We start from the raw sequence: 19,073 nt of genomic DNA, 5'->3' as shown, positions 1-19,073 counted from the left end.
GTCTGAAGTCTAAGCCTGCAGGATGGCACCATTCATATTTGAAGTCTGTATTTCCATTACAGTTAAGTCTTTCTGGAAATATGCTTGAAGACCACTCCAGAGGTGTATCTCTACAATGGTTTCAAACCCCTTAAAGTTGACAGTCAAGATAAGCCATCATGAAAACCTGTAACTGAAGACACTGCACGTATTTGTCACAGGACATGAAAAAACTAATTACCGACAAGGAGGGTTCCTCCCCACTGAATAGTTCTCATGGTAGTGGAAGGTGCTATGTAGAATTCTGGAAGAAAATGTTATCACAAGCCTTATTCAGTTGGGAGCCCTATGAACTAAAATAATGACTGGTGTAGCAAGATATGTCCATGGGTGCAATAGTGGGATGAATGTTATTGGGGCAACCAGACACTTTCTAAATAGATTTAAGGCCATATAAGAGGAAGCATGTGCATCATCGTATAAGTCTGGGCAAGAACTCATGGTTAGAGAGTTCACAGACTCCAGGGGTAAACCTACTACTGTTATTTTGCTAAATGTACATAATGTAAAAATACCCTTTAAATGTATATGTCTATACTCATATAATGTCCTCTCAAGCCTTACCAGAAAGTTTCTTTGTGCAAAGGATGTTAATTAATGCAGAAACTCACATCTGGTTAAAACATAGAGAATAATTATTTATAGAATACTCAGCCACAAATGCAATGTCTATGTCACACATTTCCAACTAAGACTCAGGAACTGTTGCAAAAGAGAGGGTGGGAGATTATAGATCGAGATCAGGTAGGACTGCATGAAACAGTGTTTACTGGATATGACAGGACTATTGCACTAATAAACTCAGAGCAGGTGTGGTTGCCTGCACACAACATGCTTGAGATAAGGCCAGTCAGCATTCTAGCATGGATTGCATAGGGATTCATAAGCCTCTACCCCAAAACTGAAGAGCTATGAATAAATTGATGAATTCTGAGGAAGGAAAAGTCAGTTTTTTTAAAGTATTAGGGGTAGGTAGCTAATAATTTATGCAGTATCCATAGTTAATGTTTCTGAAACAGGGAACTTTTCTATAATTAATAATCAACCCAAGGGACCCCAAAATATTACAGGCTATTTGCCAAGGCTATTTGTTACCCTCCATAACCTGATGTTAAAGTCCTATTGCCTAAGACACAACCTACTTACAACATCAAACAGAGAAATCAAGCTAGTGTCCAACTAAAATATTCATGCTTACTGACTAGCATTCATAATGCTAAAAAGTACCCTGCACACTGCAGGGAAGGAAAAAAGAATAGTATCACTGCTTGCAAGATATATTGATGAAACAGTGGCACAAATGTTATGAACCATTCTTTAAATATCAGATTCAAGGCCAGGTAATATAATAAACACATACTTGTCACTGTAAAAGTAGACAAGAACCTGAGATTAGATATGCCACTGTAGTTAGATTTTCCTGCCTGGCCCAGTCAGGACAAATCTCTCTTACCCGCCAGTCCCATAGTCGCTCAGACCCAACCAAGAAAGCACACAGAAACTTACATTGTTTACAAACTGTATGGCCATGGCAGGCTGCTTGTTATCTACCTTTTCTATCTTAAATTAACCCATTTCTGTTAGTCTATACTTTGCCACATGGCTTGTGGCTTACCAGTGTCTTTACATGTTGCTTCTCATGGCAGCGGCTGGCGGTGTCTCTCTCCAGCCTTCTACTTCCCAGAATTCTCTTCTCTCTTGTCCCGCCTATACTTCCTGCCTGGCCACTGGCCAATCAGAACTTTATTTACACAGAGCGATATCCACAGCACGGAAAACTCTAGCTACATGCCACTGATCCTATTGGAAAACCTACCAACACTATTATGTTAAGGGAACATAACTAACTATAAAATGACTCCTAGTGACATATTGCTATACTCATACATAGATCAGTGCGTTGTTCAACCCACATCAAAGAAGCTTCTTCTTGCAGTGTTGTTATTAACATAGAGACCCACAAATAGTCAATGAGCAGAGAGTAAGAGACTTTGGAGCACAATGCCCTACATGAGATGTCTTTAGCAAACTCCTGCTCTAAAGGCCAGAGACCTTTGTGAAAAAGGAAGAACATTGTAAGAGTCAGGGGTAATGAATAACTCCAAGGAAATAGTGTTATCCAGACACAACAGGACTGATACAAGTATGAACTCACATCAATTGTGAAAACACACACAAGACATGCACAGGTTCAAATCAGGCAAAATGCCAGCATAGATAAGGGTAAGTGAAACAAATTTCCACCCCTTGCCATATCTGTTGGGAAGGGTAAAACCAGTATTTTCTGAAGGAGTGTCACTGGGTATACTGACCACACTCCAGGTCAGAGTCCATGCCAAAGTAAAGTTGGACAACATGAAGTGGACTCCATAGCTTTTGGGGACCCTTGTGTTATTTTTTTTGTCTTGGTTTTTTTTCCATTTAGACAGAAAGAACATGAAGTTGAGGATATGAAGGTGTGGATGGTCTGGGAGGAGTTGGGAGATGGAAAGAATATGGTCAAAACACATTGTATGAAAAAACTGAATAAAAATAGAAAAGAAATTTTGCTTACAAAATTTTATTTAAGTGGACTCTGTAAGTTATACCCTGCATGCTGTTTATCAGGCCATTAGTTGACAGACATTTGAGTTTTCCCATTTGTGGGCTATCATGAGTCATGCTGCTATGAAAATTCCTGAAATATTTTGATAAAGATGCATAGTTTCATTTCCCTTGGGTCTATCCCTTGGAGCAGACTTTCTGGTTAATGTGGTAACTCTATGTTCAACTTTTAAAGGAACTGCCATCTTCTTTCCTAACATTTTCATTCCTCCCAGAAAAATAAAATCATGAAAATTTCAGGTAAATGGATGGAACTAGAAAATTTTATACTGAGTGAGGTAATCCAGATCCAGAAAGACAAAAACCACATGTTACCTCTTATTTGTGGTTCCTGGCTCTGAATCTGCAGATAGGAGTATACAGTCAAGGGTAACCCACAAATACCAGAAAGGTTCAATGGAACCATAAAGTGTGGGGGCAGAGAAGGACCTCTAGAGAGGAGACTAGCAGGATATACATGTTACAAAGAGATAAATAGGAAAGACAGCAGTGGAGATCTTTAACTGATAGTAATGAAAGGTGCTATTCAATTTTTTAAGGGAGAAAAATTAATCAATAGTTCTACACAGCTATGATGTCGATAAACCACAATAATCAACATGGCAAGAGATCACCAAAGGTGTAGTAGCAGCATGTATACCTTGGGGTAGGTATCTAATTGGATATAATGCCCGCTCAATGGGAGGAAGTCTGTTGTACCAGCCAACTACCCCTGGCTGTTGAAGACATGGAACCTAGAGGAGAAGATCCTAATGCCACTTTCCTAAATCAGTGCCATTTCTAACTGCATTCTCAATACTTCTACACAGCGCTAAGGATGGCAACCACCCCTCATCACAGGAACTTCTTTATATCAGCAGGCAGATACCACTATAGACCCACAAATGATCAAAATGCAGGTACAACTGATTGTGGTTATCCATCTCCATACAACTAAACATCAAAAATCATACACCTACGGCTCAAGGAATATCTCAGAAGAAGGACAGATTGACAGAGCCTGCAGACCAGAGTATCAGTTGTGAGACAGAGTTCTCTATATATGACAGGGAAGTCACACTAAAAAAATATTAACAATATGATTACCTAAACAAGCCCTGGCTTGCCAGCGTGATTTGGAGAAGTATTAACAAGGTCCTAGCAATAGATGAAGACCTGCATAAAATGAATGACTGCTGAAAAAGAGGGAATCAGTATTCCCCAAGGATAAGCCCTCGAGTTGGTTATTCAACACCAAGTGGTCAGCCCTAAAAACATATACAGATAAGTAGCACTGAATGGACTTTGCAGGGTGTGTGTGTGTGTGTGTGTGTGTGTGTGTGTGTGTGTGTGTGTGTATGTGTGTGTAACTAAAGAAAAGGAGGCCATAAATTTGAGATGAAGTGGAAGAGGTACTGGATGAGTTAGGGGTAATAGAAGGAAAGAAAAGTGATGTAAATAAAGTACTTACACATGAAATCCTAAAAATAAACAAGCAGACAGAGACACTCACTCTTCCTCCACAAGAAGTCATCATCAGTTGGCAACAGCTTCTCAGCTAGTTAGGGCCTTCATGAGCCCTTCTCCATTCCATGCTAGGAATCAGACTGTCTTGTTAATACTGTTTGGCAGCAGATGTCTTCTACTTCTGACTCTTAAAATCCAACCTCCTCCTCCTCTTTACATTGATCACTGAGCCTTGTGAGGAGGGTGTTTGATATCGATGTCCCATTTAGAACCGAGAATTCCGCACTCTCTTACGTTCTGTTCATTGGCCACTTTTGACTGTCATTATCATCTATTACAGAGATGCTTCTCTGATTAGGGTTGAAATGCACCCTCATCTGCAGGTGTAGGGTAAGAACAGAGGAGGAAGTTTATTTCTCTGTCTCCCTCCTCCTCTTAATAATAGAGTTTAGTTCACTCATATTACCCTGCCAGTCAAAGGATTTGGGGTCATTTAACTCTACCAGGCATGAGTTTCATTTTATGGAGTGAGTTATAAATTCAAACACGTGGTTGGTTACCTCCCATAATATTCATACCACTATTGTACCAATGGACACCATAGTTTGCTAGGACAGTCATTGTTGTAGCTCAAACATTCATAGCTGGGTAATATTGTTGATTACTTTTTAGTCCTCTGGTAGCTACATGAAACCTTCTGGCACTATAAAAGCTATCCTGTGGGGATGACTCTTCCAGGTTGGTACCAGAATGATTTCTCAATGTCCTATGATTAAAGTATGTATTGTCTTCAGCAGTAGGGTCTTACCACTAAGTTCTGGAGGGCATTTTAATGTTTAGGGGTCTATGGAACCCCACTGACCAACAACTCAAAAAGAGGCACCCCATGCCTGTTACTGGTTTTTATATTTGATGGTTAGCTTGGAGAAATATTGTCTCCCTGTTATAGAGTAACTCCATTTGACTTTATTTTATATATGCATATGTATATATTTTAGGAAGCTTCTACAGTAGTAGGTTTACACATGATGTTTTCAAATATTTTCATTCTTATTAACCCCTCCCTATATTTCATTTTCTGCCTGGCTTTCTCACTCCCACTCCATTCAGTTCTTCCTGCCACATTATTCACATATCCTCACATATCCTGCATTCTATTCCCCTAAGCAAAGATTCTCCCCAATATAACCCCTTACTACTTTATGAGAACTCCAATTTAAGTACACATATCTATAATTTTAAAGCTAAAAGCTTCTACAAATGAAAAGGGACATGTGGTACTTGTTACTTCACTCAAAATGATTTCTTAAAAATTCTATCCATTTGTCTTGAATTTCATAAATTTGATTTTCTTTACAGCTGAGTAATATTCCACATTTCACTATCCATTACAAATCACATTTTTCATTATCCATTCATCTGCTGATGAATATCTAGGCTGTTTAACTTCCTGGCTATTGTGAATAGAGTAGCAATGAACATGGATGCACAAGTATCTTGATAGTATCATTTCAATACCCATCAAAACTCCAACACAATTCTTCATAGAAACTGAAAAAATAATCTCAAAACTCATTTTTAGAGAAGCCAAAATAATTCCAAATAATAAATACACTGCTATATAGAAATCACCATACATGACTTTAAGTTATACTACAAAACCATAGTAATCAATACAGCATGGAACGGGCATCAAAATAGACATATTGATCAGTGCATTAGAATTGATGGCCCAGTATAATCCCACCTTTCTACAGTCATTTGATTTTTTTTTAAAGGCCAGAAATTCACACTGGGAAAGTGATATCTTCAGCAAATGGTGGTGTTCAATTATATGGCTCCATGCAGAAGAATGAATCAGTATTCTTATCTCCCACTCTGTACAAGACAACTCCAAATGGATCAAGGATCTCAGTATAAGATATATATATATTTCACCATGAGTCTGATAAAAAGAGAATGTAGGAAATATTCTTGAATGTTAGGCACAGGGAAATTTTTTGTTGTTGTTGTTGTTTTTGTTTTGTTAAACAGAGCCATAGTAGCATAGTTTTAAAACAGACAGTTAATGAATGGGACCACATGAAATAAACTCCTGTATGGCAATAGATACCATCACATCAAGAGGAAGCCTACAGAATGGAGAGAATATTGACCAGCTTTACATTTGGCAGAGGGTCAGCATGCAGAATATACAAAGAACTCTAAAAACTAAACACCATGAAAACAAACAATCCAATTTTTAAAAGTGGGCATGGAGAGCACCAAATGAAATATTTCATTAGGAACCTTCAAATTAAAAATACGTCAAGATTTCATCCTACCCCAGTCAAAATGGCTAAGGCAAAGTAAGTAAGTAAGTAAGTAAGTAAGTAAGTAAGTAAGTAAGTAAGTAAGTAAGTGTCTTAGTTAGGGTTTTATTTATGTGAAGAGACACCATTGACCAAAGCAACTCTTATAAAGGAAAATATATAATTGACGCTCACTTACAGTTCAGATATTTATTCCATTAACAGCATGGCAGGAAGCATAGCAGTGTGCAAGCAGACATGGTGACGGAGAAGGAGATGAGAGTTCTACATCTGGATTGACAGGCAGCAGGAAGTAAACAGAGATTCACTTCCTCCAACCACACCACACCTACTCCAATAAATCCACACCTCTCAAGAGTGCCACCCCTATGAGCCCATGGGGGCATCTTCTTTCAAACCATCACAGTAAGTAAGTAAATAAATGATGGCAGATGCTGGTGCAGATATGGACAAAAGGAATTACTTATTCATTGTTTAGGGGAGTGCAATCTGGTGTCATCACTATTGAAATTAGAACAAAGTTCCCTCACAAACCTAGAAATAGGTTTACCACGTGATCTAGATGCATTACATCTTTCAGTTCCATTATTAATTTATTTATTATTTTGGGTTGTTGAAGTAAGTTCTCTACTTACATCATGTGGGTTCTGGGGATTGAATTCAGATCACTGGGTTAGGTGGAAATATTCATGTTTGTTAACAAATTCATATGCTTGTGATGGGACTCATGAGGATAAGGATTTTGTTATTTCTTTGAAATAGCTGGCTGGTAATGGCTTTAACAGAAAATACTTATCTGTTTGAGTGACTAACACTCAGCTCATTTGAATGAAAAATCAACTATAAGATAATAATTTTACCTCCCTGCTATGAAATGATACATAATCATATTAAATCCAGAAATAAGTTAAAATTATGTGTTATTCTCTTTAAACACACACCACAAACTATTATAATGTGCAGTGTTTTCTTTTTCTGTCTTAAAAGAGAAACCTCTTAACTAAAAACTCTGGTTCATATAACCTATATTTTATTGAGGGGTTAGGGGAGAGTGTCTTAAAATGGAAAGTCTAAAGTGGTATTTTCTTCAGAATGCAGAGTAGGCTCATTTCAGATGTAAGCTTTTTATGAACTTCTCTGAAATTTTTGAAATAGTATATATAACTGAATATAATTTTGTGATACTATCAGTTCATGTAAATTACAATAAGTATATATTACCATATAATTTTCACAATAGATCATATTGCAATATAATGCTTTATTATGCATATTTTATTACAGTATACATAATACATAAAATATTTGTGTACTTCTAATGTTTAGTACACACACACACACACACACACACACACACACACACACACACACTATCTAGAATACAACAGTTTGAGAAACTTTGTAAAAGAAGACAGGATTAAAATGTTGCTATTGACTAAAAATATTCCACTTGCTACTACTAATTCCTGCACACAACTCTTTCCATCATAACTAAGGTTCATTTCTCTAGTGTATATTATTATCCCACATCCACTTTAGGTATGGAGAAGAAAATCAATTGCTAATTATTGTGGTCACAGTTACCAGTGAATATAGGCATTCTTAACAAGCAAACTAGTAATATAAAGTATAATTTTATTTCAATGAATTCTACACAATGGATCCTTGATGAAGGTCCCACCCAGTAGTACTCCAACATACCATGTTACACTAGCACATCGGAGTGCATTTTCAACAGCTTGGGAGGCGGGGGGGTCAACCTCAGAAATTCCTATGAGCAAGAATATGAACCAAAAGGTCCTAACTTACCAGGGAAGATTATTTAACAAATTTAAATGGTTTAATGATTTTATTATAGTGATTTCTTTGTGAGCTTTAACATTCAATTACACATTTTGATACCGATATATTTAAGGAACTATCCCACAGATTTCATTTACGAACCAACTGTCAACAAGCCTGAGGGAAAAAGAATGAAGGCCTCTAAAGGGGGAAAGCTGTACATCTTTTGTTATGAATGTTTACATGCCTGAGAGCATTTTATACAGGACACTACCGAGCAAGCTCACTTGGCCCACACATCTGTGTTCTATTGTATTTTCCTGAATAAATCAAGTCATTCAGGACCTATAAAAGAAGAATTCATATAAAAATGTTTGTAAGGAAGACGCATTACTCTTTTTATAAGCTCATTCATTCATGATGAAGCTATTAAAAGTAGGTTCAATTTAACAATAAAAAACAAGACATAATTGCATAAATATATGTGGTGGGCAGACACAGATAAACAAGAAGGGGTTAAAGTGATGGCCACCCAGAGACTAGACAGACCATGACGATGTCCCTGAGAGGCTGATTTGTGTAGAAATAAAGAGATGAAGATCTACACAGATGTGTCTAAGACACATGGTAAACAGCTGGCAGGCATTCTAGTGAGGGAAGTGCTGAGGGTATCCCAGGAACTGGCTGAAAGGAACACGGAAGTTAAGTCAGATTCTAGGAACGGAAGTGCTAGCCTGTACTAGGGGAGCTATTCACCATGGGCCAGATTCTGAAGAAATGGAGACAATGCAAGGGTTCAAGCATAAGGGGGCCTCCTTCTGCAAAGGGCCCTTAAAGAATTCTCAAAAATGGGGTGATGTCAGCTTTTCTTAAGAGATACAAACTGAAGTGGGCATGCTATTTTCAAACCACAGGACTTCTCTATTCACATGGAGCTGGCACTCTTAGCTCAATAACCCACAGTTCCTGGAAGAAGGAGACTTTTGTTACACAGCTGCACTAAAAAATAGAAGGTGGAGTGTTGAAAATCATGAACCAGAGGCTTGCTTCTGAAGGGCCCTAAGTAAAGAATTCAGAATGTACAGTTACTGAGCTCAGTGTCTAAAACGGCACTGCATTCAGGTAACCCAGACACTGAGCTGCAAGCACCAGGCATCTGGATTAGGAAACTCACAAACCTGGAACCAGAGTACCCAGCATTCAAGTTCATGCACAGTACACCTTTAGCATGCTTAAAAGTGGGCTGGGCCTCACTTTTGTGCTAGTACTTTAGTTGTTTGTGACAAGAGTTTAAACGAAGTACCCAGCATATTTTCTGTACACAGGTCTTCAGTGGTTTAGCACCTTCTTTGCTGACTTTACCAGAATCTGTCTCTTCCCAGACAGTGGGAGGATAGAAGGAAATGTCCCCTCTCCCTAATTCACTGGGTATTGGGGCCAAGCTTGGAGGCAGAGCAAAGAAATTGACAATAATCAGAATTGCTTTGTGGGTATAAGTGCTTGCTGGGTAAACCTGACCATTGGGTTCCATCCCAGAACACAAAGCAGAAGTTGTGAATTATACTATTGACAGTTGATCTCTGACCTCCATTCAACATTGTGGCATGCACATATCCATATGAACAATTTGTGGTGGTTTCAATAAGAATGGCCCCCAGCCTCCATAGGCTAATATATTTGAATGCTTAGTCACCAGGGAATGGCCTTGCTTGAGAAGGATTTGGAGGTGTGGCCTTGTTGGAGGAAGTATGTCAGTGGAGTTTGAGGTTTTCAAATCCCAAGCCATGCCCAGTGTCTCACTCATCCTGCTGAGTGTGGGTCTTGATGTAGAACTCTCAGCTACCTCTCCAGCATATCTGCTTGCATGCTGCCATGTGCCTCACCACAATGATGATAATGGACTAAATATTTGAAACTGTAAGTGAGCCCCAATTAAAGGCTTTTTTTAAAGAGGAAGGCAAAAGAGAAGTAAGGGAGGGAGGGAGGGAGGGAAGAGTAAAGAGAGGGAGGAAAGGAGGGAAGGAGGAAGGGAGAAATGTAAGACAAATTCTTAAACAGTCTTATTAAAAAAAAAAAAAAAAAAAAAAAAAAAAACAACCTGGAGCCAGATATTGGCGTAAAAACTGAGAGATCAGGGAAGCAGGAAGAAACCAGCCACATTCTTACTGATAGATATCCTCAGCCAAAGAGAGACCTACTTCCTATACCCACACCTATATGCCTTTTTGTCTCTGCCCTTTTACTTCCTCTCTCTGCCAGCTACATCACTTCCTGTCTGTCTGTACAGACTCCAGACCTCCATAGTTAGTACTGATATTAAAGGTGTGTGCCACCATGCCTGGTTCTGTTCTCAGTGAGGCCTTGAACTCACAGAGATCCAGATGGGTCTAGGATTCAAGGCATGTGCTGCCATTGCCTGACTTCTATGTTTAATATAGTGCCTGGCTTCTCCCTCTGATCTTCAGATAAGCTGTATTGGGGTACACAAATAAAATATCACCACAGAGAAAGGGGAAAAAGGATTGTGAGTTGAACAGAGAAGTAATGGGTGTGGATATGGGCTCTTGTCAATTCAGAGAAGGAAGACAACTTGGTGCTCAAGAAATAATTGCCCTGTCCATGGTCAGAGGTGTTTGGATTCAACACTCCCCTTTGTTCTTGCTAGACCCATTGCCACTGGAGACAGGGTCTATTTGTCCTTTTTCTTTATTCTCTAGTGAATGAACTATGGTATTTAATGTTTAAAATAGTACAAAATAGATAACATTTTGAAATTATACAAATAAATACAGAACCTGAAATCATGATAAATACTAAGCAGGAATAGTAAAGGATGGGATGATAAATAGTCACAGAGTCTGATCTCACTATGGGACCACTGCTGTGCTGAGCTGGGCAGCAGACAAGGTAAAACACAGAAAGGAGTGATGGGAATCAGGGTGCGGGATGGGGAATGTTGCCTCCTGCTCTATCTGTCTTCAGAGCTTCTTGTTCTTCCATGGAAGACTCCTCTGCATATAAAAGTAGCTTCTTCTAGGAAAACACCTCGTGCTGCTTATTATGACTGTAAGTAGTGGTTGATAGTTTCTGTTCTCACTAGCTCACAATTACTTCTTTAGCATTCCTGAAAAGAAGATTTGGGCAAGAGTACTTCATCTCTGGAGAAAAGACAAGTAGAAATGACATGCATCTTTTAAAAAATATTTATTTGTATTGTATTGCATTTTATGTACATTGGTGTTTGGCCTGTGTGTATATTGGTTTGAGGGTGTCAGATCCTCTGGAACAGGAGTTACAGACAGTTGTGAGCTATAATATGGGTGCTGGAAATTAAACCTGGGTCCTCTGAAAGAGAAGCCAGTGCTCCTAACCACTGAGCCACCTCTCCAACCACCATGACCTGCATCTTAAATGTAAACAAGGTGATGCCTTCAACATTAACCATATGTGCTCCTTTCTGCCCTCCTAACTATGAAGTTTTACTCCCATTTGCCTGAAGAATTCATTAGCTTCGTGGGGGAACTTAGATATCAGGAAGAGAAGAGTGTGGCAAGGTTTGGTCCTCAAGGTGAAAGAAGACCATTTTTAAAATCACAGACGCTCCAGTCCTACAGAGACTTCATTCCTCTTTTAGGTAATAAAAGTAAACTCAAGGGTTGGTTGTGGTGTGCAGGGCAATGCAATGCAAAGAAGCGTATATAATCTGGGCAAAATAAAATAATCCTTAAAACTGACCATGCTAGGAAATTGATGGGAAGGATATAAATTGAAGTTTGGGGAAATTGGCATCTCCTGATGTCCTTTCTGAGTGAAGAGGTGAGAACAATCCAGAACAGTAGAGAAGAGTTATATCTGCTCCACATTAAGGGCTCCTGAAGGAGGCCACTTCTAGTACATCCCTGAGTCATCAACTGGTATAGATGAACAAAGTGACCATCATCATTTAGGGATCAGGCAGAGTAGCCTCCAAACTTAACCTGAGGTTCTAAAAAAAAAAAAAAAACTGTAACTTAAGCTGAGCTTTTCATACCAGTTTGATAAGATATATTTACAACAAAGTATGAAACAGGCTGACTTTGAGGGAACTAGATGAATGTAGGCACATGGAAGAAGCCAGTGCTAAGCCAGAGGTAGCTCAGATGCAACCACATGAAGGAAAACTTGAAAACCTGTCAGCTGTAGACCAGGTATGAATCAAGATGGCCAGAAGAATTAGCTGCAGGAGATACATTGCCCTAAAGTCTAGTCATAACAAACATCAAAGTGCCTGGAGATGTTGACCCTTGCTTGTTTTGTCTGGGGACATGACACTTGGCTTTAGTATAGTTGTGCCTACCCTATTCCTTTAGGCAAGTACTCAGGCTAAGTTTGGTCACTAACTTAAGACACAAAACTAGAGAAAAGGAAGAGTGCAAGGGATGGTATGAGGATGATGAAACATATTATTTCAAGAAAGATGGAAATTTTAAATAGAACATTTGGAATCAGATAAGTATACCAAAGGTTTACTCTGACTTTTGATACTAATACATTTTGTGAGCCCTTTAAGTTGAATGCTTGTATTTTTTCTTATTTTCACCTTTCTGTATTAAAAATACACTGTTTGATGAATAAACAAATATTACTGCTTTAAATTTCAATGGTTCACAAAATCTTTAAGAGCACAATATGGCATCTTGAATTCTTTCCTAAATTACACATCTCCCTTTTTCATTTCTCTAGAAATGTAAATTACCTTCAGCAAGAAAAACCAAGTCTATATGATTAAATTTCAAAATATGAAAATTTGTTTTCTGGATTTTTTTTTTGTTTGTAGTGTGTGTGTGTATGTGTTGGATAGAAACAATCATATCTCACTTGCAAAATTCTAGCTAAAAGACATTTTTAGGTCATCACACAAAGGTTCACAGAGATTCTGCCTTCCAAGAATAATCTCCCAGGCCCCCATTCTACAATAAATATTTCCCAACTTCCCTGTGCAGAAGTCAGAGTGAGGCTGCAAATGCTAAGGAAATTGCCTCTGCACCCCGCCAGTTTGGCAGGCTGAGAACCCTTACACAAAGAAGGTCTGTCTCTGTTTGTTTTCCTCCTTTCTGAGCAATAAGCCATAGAAAGTTCCAGAGAGGCCTGGGAAAAATATGTTAGAGACTCTCTCCCCCTGTAGAAGCACTAATTAAGAAAATAAAGAGATTTGCTTTTGCGGCCTGGACTGTCTTGAGTCTGACCATTGGGCATGTTGAAAACATGGACTTCTGTAGCCTTACACTATGGAGTCTGGAGAAAAAGCACAGTGCCTGTTCTCCATGCACTTCCAGCTTTGTATCACAGCCAAGCTAACATATGGGCAGCCACCATTTACAACTAATGGTGCTGTTACCCAGTAGAGTCCCAAGGGACCTTACAGTTCTAGTGTCATAGATCAAGCACCCAAAGCCAAGTGGTTTAATCTCTTTAAAATGGATACACGGACAAGAGAGGAAAGTGGATTCAATACATTTGTGATTACAGTATGAAAAGCCACTCCTTTCCTGTGTGACATTTCCCGTGTCCTTTCACCTCTCTCATTTGAATTTTAGACATCATTAAGACCTAGAAAACATGCTTAGAAAAAAGCTCTGCCCGACTTTCTGTGTATTGTTAAGTGCAAGTGACCCCTGGACACTTTGGTGTAAGTACTGTAGGTCTCTATTCTGCAAGATTGAGTCGTAAAAGTCAAGAATAAGGACTCTGGTAAGAGATATCAAGTGAAATTTAGGAGATGATGAGAGGGGAAAACTGACTATGCCAACAAATAATTGGTGATCTGGAACAAAAATAAGAACAATACATCCAAATACAGGACGATAGTTCATTTAACTAACAGAGATCCAATCTGTCCGGTTTCTTATGTCAATACAGAAGGGGATAAGATGGTCTGTGCAGCATATTCACATGAACTACCAAAATATACTGTTAAAGTTGACCTGACAGATTATGCTGCAGTATATTGTACTGGTCTGCTGCTGGGCAGTATTTGCATGCAGATAATGCCCAAACCACAACTAGCAATAAAGTTTTTGGGCCGTGAAGGGATCTGTGGATGGAGCCTTGTCTATGCCTCACAGAACCAAATGATTCCCTGGTTATAATTCTGAAGCAAAGAGTTCAGTGCAGAAGTCGAGCAGAGGCACAGCCTGGCTCTGAACAGTGCAAACTACATGTGTAACCCAATGGATGGTGATGGAGATGATTGTAAGAAACAGTTCTCTCAGCATGTAATGAACAAGAGAACTCCAGACTTGGAGGAGGAGATGTGCAAGAAGATCATGGTGCTATCCTTGAGAACCCAGTTAAAGAGAAGAAGCCCAAGAGGGAAGTTAATACAAAGAGGTGGAACTGTATCAAAATGTTTCTTGCCAAGAGGAGAAATCAGGTCACTGATTTCAAATGGAGACAACCTTCTGCAGAGCCCAGAAACAGGCTGCAAAGAGGAAAAGGGATTTTTTATGAAGATTTTTATTTTTATAAAGATAATAAACTTATTGATGAAGCATCAAAAAGAACATTTTTACCTTATTTTCAAAACACACTTATTGAATTTATTAGATTGGGTTATCAACAAGGAAAGACAAGTCATGTGGGTATTTTAACATTAAATTAATATGGGAAATATAGGACAGATACTTAATTTTTTCTAATAGTGCAGATTTTATTACCAAAATTGAGGGAGCTGTGATGAAGAGATTGCTCAGTGGCCTAAGAAACTTGGCTGCTCTTTTTGAGGACCCCAGTTCCATTTCTAGCACCCACATCATGGCTCACAATCACCTGTGACTCCAGTTCCAGGGGATCTGACCTTCTCTTCTGGCCTCCTTGAGCACCAGGCATGCAGGTGACACACATGTGTTTATGAAGGAAAACTCCTATATACATAAAATAATAAATATAATTAAAAGAACTGGCAGCTGTGACTGTTGGTACAGTTCTTAACTTGTGACCTTCTGTACCAAGCATTGTATACCTGTCTCTTCTATATAGCTATTGATTTTAATGCTAAAGAAAATTAGATGCACTTAATTAGTATTTCAAGTTAAAATAACAAATTTACTCAAATTGGTCTCGGTCCATTAAGTAACATTTGGATTTTCTGAAAAGCAAATAGGGTGTTAATCAAAGGCCTCTCATGATTTGTAATCTTTCTGCAAGTGATCTATGTGGTCTCAATAAAGTGGATAAAGCATTATTATTGAAGACAGATCATCAATGAGATATTCAGGTAGAAACTCAAAACTAGGAACGTATTGGTGAAATTATTAAGGCCACTCCACATAGTTAAAAGGGAGGTTTATTTTGTGGGGTAACTTACAAATGAAGGGGTAGGTTGCAGGGTCTGGCAAAGGTATAGCACAGTCTGGCAGTGTTCTCTGGAGAACTCTGCTCGGTCTACCTCCAGCGTCCAGGGTCCCAGAACCAAAAGAGAGACCTCCTCTCGATCCCTGGTCTTCCGCTTCCTCCTCCGCCCGGCCTTGTGGGCGTGACCATTACCGAAGCCTCAATGTGGGTTGGAACTTCCAGGCCAATGCTGGGATGGCTATCCACTACAGGAACTCAAGGTTAAGAAATGCCATGTAAAAGATCATCAGTATTTGCATATATGTATATGTATGTGTATATATATATATATATATATATATATATATATATATATATATATATAAATTTATTGTAGTTTTCAATGAGTGTATGAAATATATGTTAATTTATTTATATAATCTACATATTAAAAAAGAATCTTTTTATGTATCTTTTAATATCAGAGTCTACATACTCTGAACATCCTATTTATTCAATAGCAACCTCCTGGCAAGTTAAGTTTAGTTTTATTAACTTCTAAATACTATCCCACTTAGCAGCCTCTCACATCTAGACTCAGATAAAAAAAAAAGTAGAAACATTTAGCAGAAACCAGAAAAGAACAAGACATATAGAACTACTAGTTTTCCAATTACAGATGGTTATGTTTCAAAAATATGCAGTAATCCCTTAGTGTGAACTGTACATAAATGTCTATTGTCCACATTCATCTCTTGCCAGGAGCACAATAATTATTCCAGGCCTCTGCTATGTAATGCGTGTCTGTGAATAGCTTACTTATTTGATGTGTTCTACATATGAACATACTGGACATGTGCTATTCTAGCACCTGGATTCATTATAGGAGTCTCTTCCCAGTTCTGGGCCAGTTAGTCACATGCTCCAAAGCACAGTAATGCAGATAATAAGATATTCTTTTACCTTTGGCTCAACCTACTATTTACAAAGCCTAAGGAAACAAATTAATCTATTCGTTTGAAATAGGTTTAAAAGTGCTTTGCTGGAATTTTAAAGAAATTGCACTAGTATTTAAAGTTTCTAAAGTATTACAAGTTTATAGCTTAATGGTCAGCTTCACAGAAAAACCAAGCAGAGGGAAGATTTAGGAGTCAAATGAGCACTTTTTAACATGGAACAGGGGAGGGTGATGAAAGCATATTAAGAATGAAAAAAAAAAAGAGTAAAATACTAGCAGATGTGGAATCTTGTACAAAGTCCAAGCCTGATAGGCATCCATGTAGAGAAGAGCCATGGAAATCAAAAGCTAAAAGGAGTTTCTTGAGGCTGTTTTAGACTATTTCTTAGCAAGTCTGGCTCAGTCAAGTCTGACCAGAAATTTGCATTTGTTCGCCTGACCTAGATGAATAGGTCTTATATGTAGTATTACATGATTGATACAATGTTGTGGGATATGTGTTTACACCTCACTGTGTGAAGATGTATCTCTGCCTAAGTGACTTCTGGTTGATTTAATAAAGAGCTGAATGGCCAATAGCTAGGCAGGAGAGAATAGACAGGATTTTCATGAATAGAGAGGAACTTTGGGAAAAGAAAGGCAGAGAGATGCCAGCGAGACATAGAGTAAGTTGGACATATAGAATGAGAGAGAGATAAAAGCCATGTGGCAGAACATAGATTAATAAAAGCAGCTTGATTTAGTTATAAAAGCTAGTTGGAAACAGACCTAAGCTAAAGGCCAAGCTTTTGTAATTAATAGAAAGTCTCCCTGTCATTACTTGGGGGCTGGATATGCCAAGACAGTCCGACAAGAAAGCTTGCTACAAGACAATGTGTCAATGTACCCACTGGAAACGTTCTCAGTGCTAAAATATACAACACTATCTAAATTTAACATGTGCTGTACTCTTGACAATGCAGAACCTGATTGTTCTAAATACATTTCTATGGACAATGACTGGGGTTGCTAAGTTTCTCTTTCAGCTCTCATATCAGTTTGAAGGTCAGTGTGTCTATTCACAAATCACCAATCAGGTGATTCTTTGTGTCATCAACTAGATTCATATACAAATGACCCTTCACATGGGGCTTCAAGCTGTTCAGTGGTTTATTATGACCCACGAATGTCTCTTGGGACTCTTCCCCAGTTGGGCTCACTAAGCTCTGTCTGGATACACTCTGATACCCTACAGCTACCCTGGACTTCTGTTAGTTTCCAAATATTTGTCCTTCCGTGTCCCTTTCTTTTCCTTTTTCTCTGCCTGAAACATCTTTCTTCATGAGTTTGAATTAGTCCTGTTATTCAGATCTCAGCTTAAACCTAGTTCTACACAGAGTTTCTGAAATATGAACATCATGTCTATTTTACACAGAAAGAACCATTCACCAGTGGAATCTGCCAGTGCCGTTACCTCTCTGGTTGTCACGTTGCTTACTGTGGACACTTCTCACTTGAGTGCAGCCCAAGAGGAAACAGTGGCTTTGTTTACTATTGTGTCCCTGGGCCTCCTCCCAGTTGCAGAACATGGCATGTCTCAGAACAGTCCCATAAGTGAATGAAAAGAAATATGCAAAATTTTTATGGAGAAACATGATGAAGGCAATATATTCAGATAAGAAATTCAAATTAAGAAAAGAGAATTCAAACCAAGGGCTAAAGTTTTTCCATGTGAATGTTTTTAAAACTTCTATACTCTAAATAACCTTACACGGGCAAGAGGTCTTTCAGAGATGAAACTGTAGACTCAGGGTTGGCCCCAGAGCAGAGTGATAGACAACAAAGGGAGAAGGCCAAGCTATGCTGTTCAAGAGTGTGGCTTCAGTGGTTTTTCTCAAACCAGAGCTCTCCTTCTAATAGTCTATCTACCTGAGATCTTATAACTGGATTGATTGATTGATTGCTGAGGTGAGTATTGTCACAATCCAGCCATCTCTTCAGATTACTGTTATGTGGTGGTCCAAACCTTCCATTCATGAGCCTTTGATGTTCTCATTATATCCAAACCATGACACTCATAGACTGGTTACCTTATTGCTTTTTCTGTGACTTAAACACTTCACCAAGGCATGTGTGTTCATTCAAATTATTAATATAAATTGGAAGGCAAAAGCTAAGCCGAGATTTGTAAGACCAGTAAATATCAGTAAGAAGAACATTTTTGATAGCCATAGTATGAAACTGTTGAAAACAATATAAGACCAAGATGTGCATGTGAGAAGGTAAGAATGAGAGGGAAATGTGACTTGAGAGTAATGGTATCATGCCGCTGAGTCAGGTCCTTCAGCGACAGAACATCTCAGCTCAGAAATCCAGGGGCCTCCTTTAAGCTGCACTCAAAATGGGTAGTTCCACTAACCCTGATGGCAGAGCAGCCTTTTCCTGACGTCTACTAAGTGAGACTTGGCCTGGAAAACAGCAGCAAACTGAAGGGAACAGACAACCTAAGTGTTTTCCCATAAGCACGGGGCTTTCATTCGTCCTTGGCAAGGACTTTGAGTCAGTCAGCATTGAATGCCATGCTGAAACCCTGTTGAGCTGACAGCTGCTGCTGGCCTAGAGCCCACAGTGGATCTGAAGAG

General features: G+C 38.7%; 1 pseudogene; it reads left to right on the top strand.

The window, feature by feature from the left end:
- Window positions 1-11,654: 11,654 nt before the first annotated feature.
- LOC118597077 lies at window positions 11,655-14,672 on the top strand (annotated as a pseudogene).
- The last annotated feature ends 4,401 nt before the right edge of the window (window positions 14,673-19,073 follow it).

Source organism: Onychomys torridus, chromosome 16 (assembly GCF_903995425.1).
Source record: "Onychomys torridus chromosome 16, mOncTor1.1, whole genome shotgun sequence".
NCBI lineage: Eukaryota > Metazoa > Chordata > Mammalia > Rodentia > Cricetidae > Onychomys > Onychomys torridus.
This window is presented reverse-complemented; position numbering and strand designations above follow the sequence as displayed.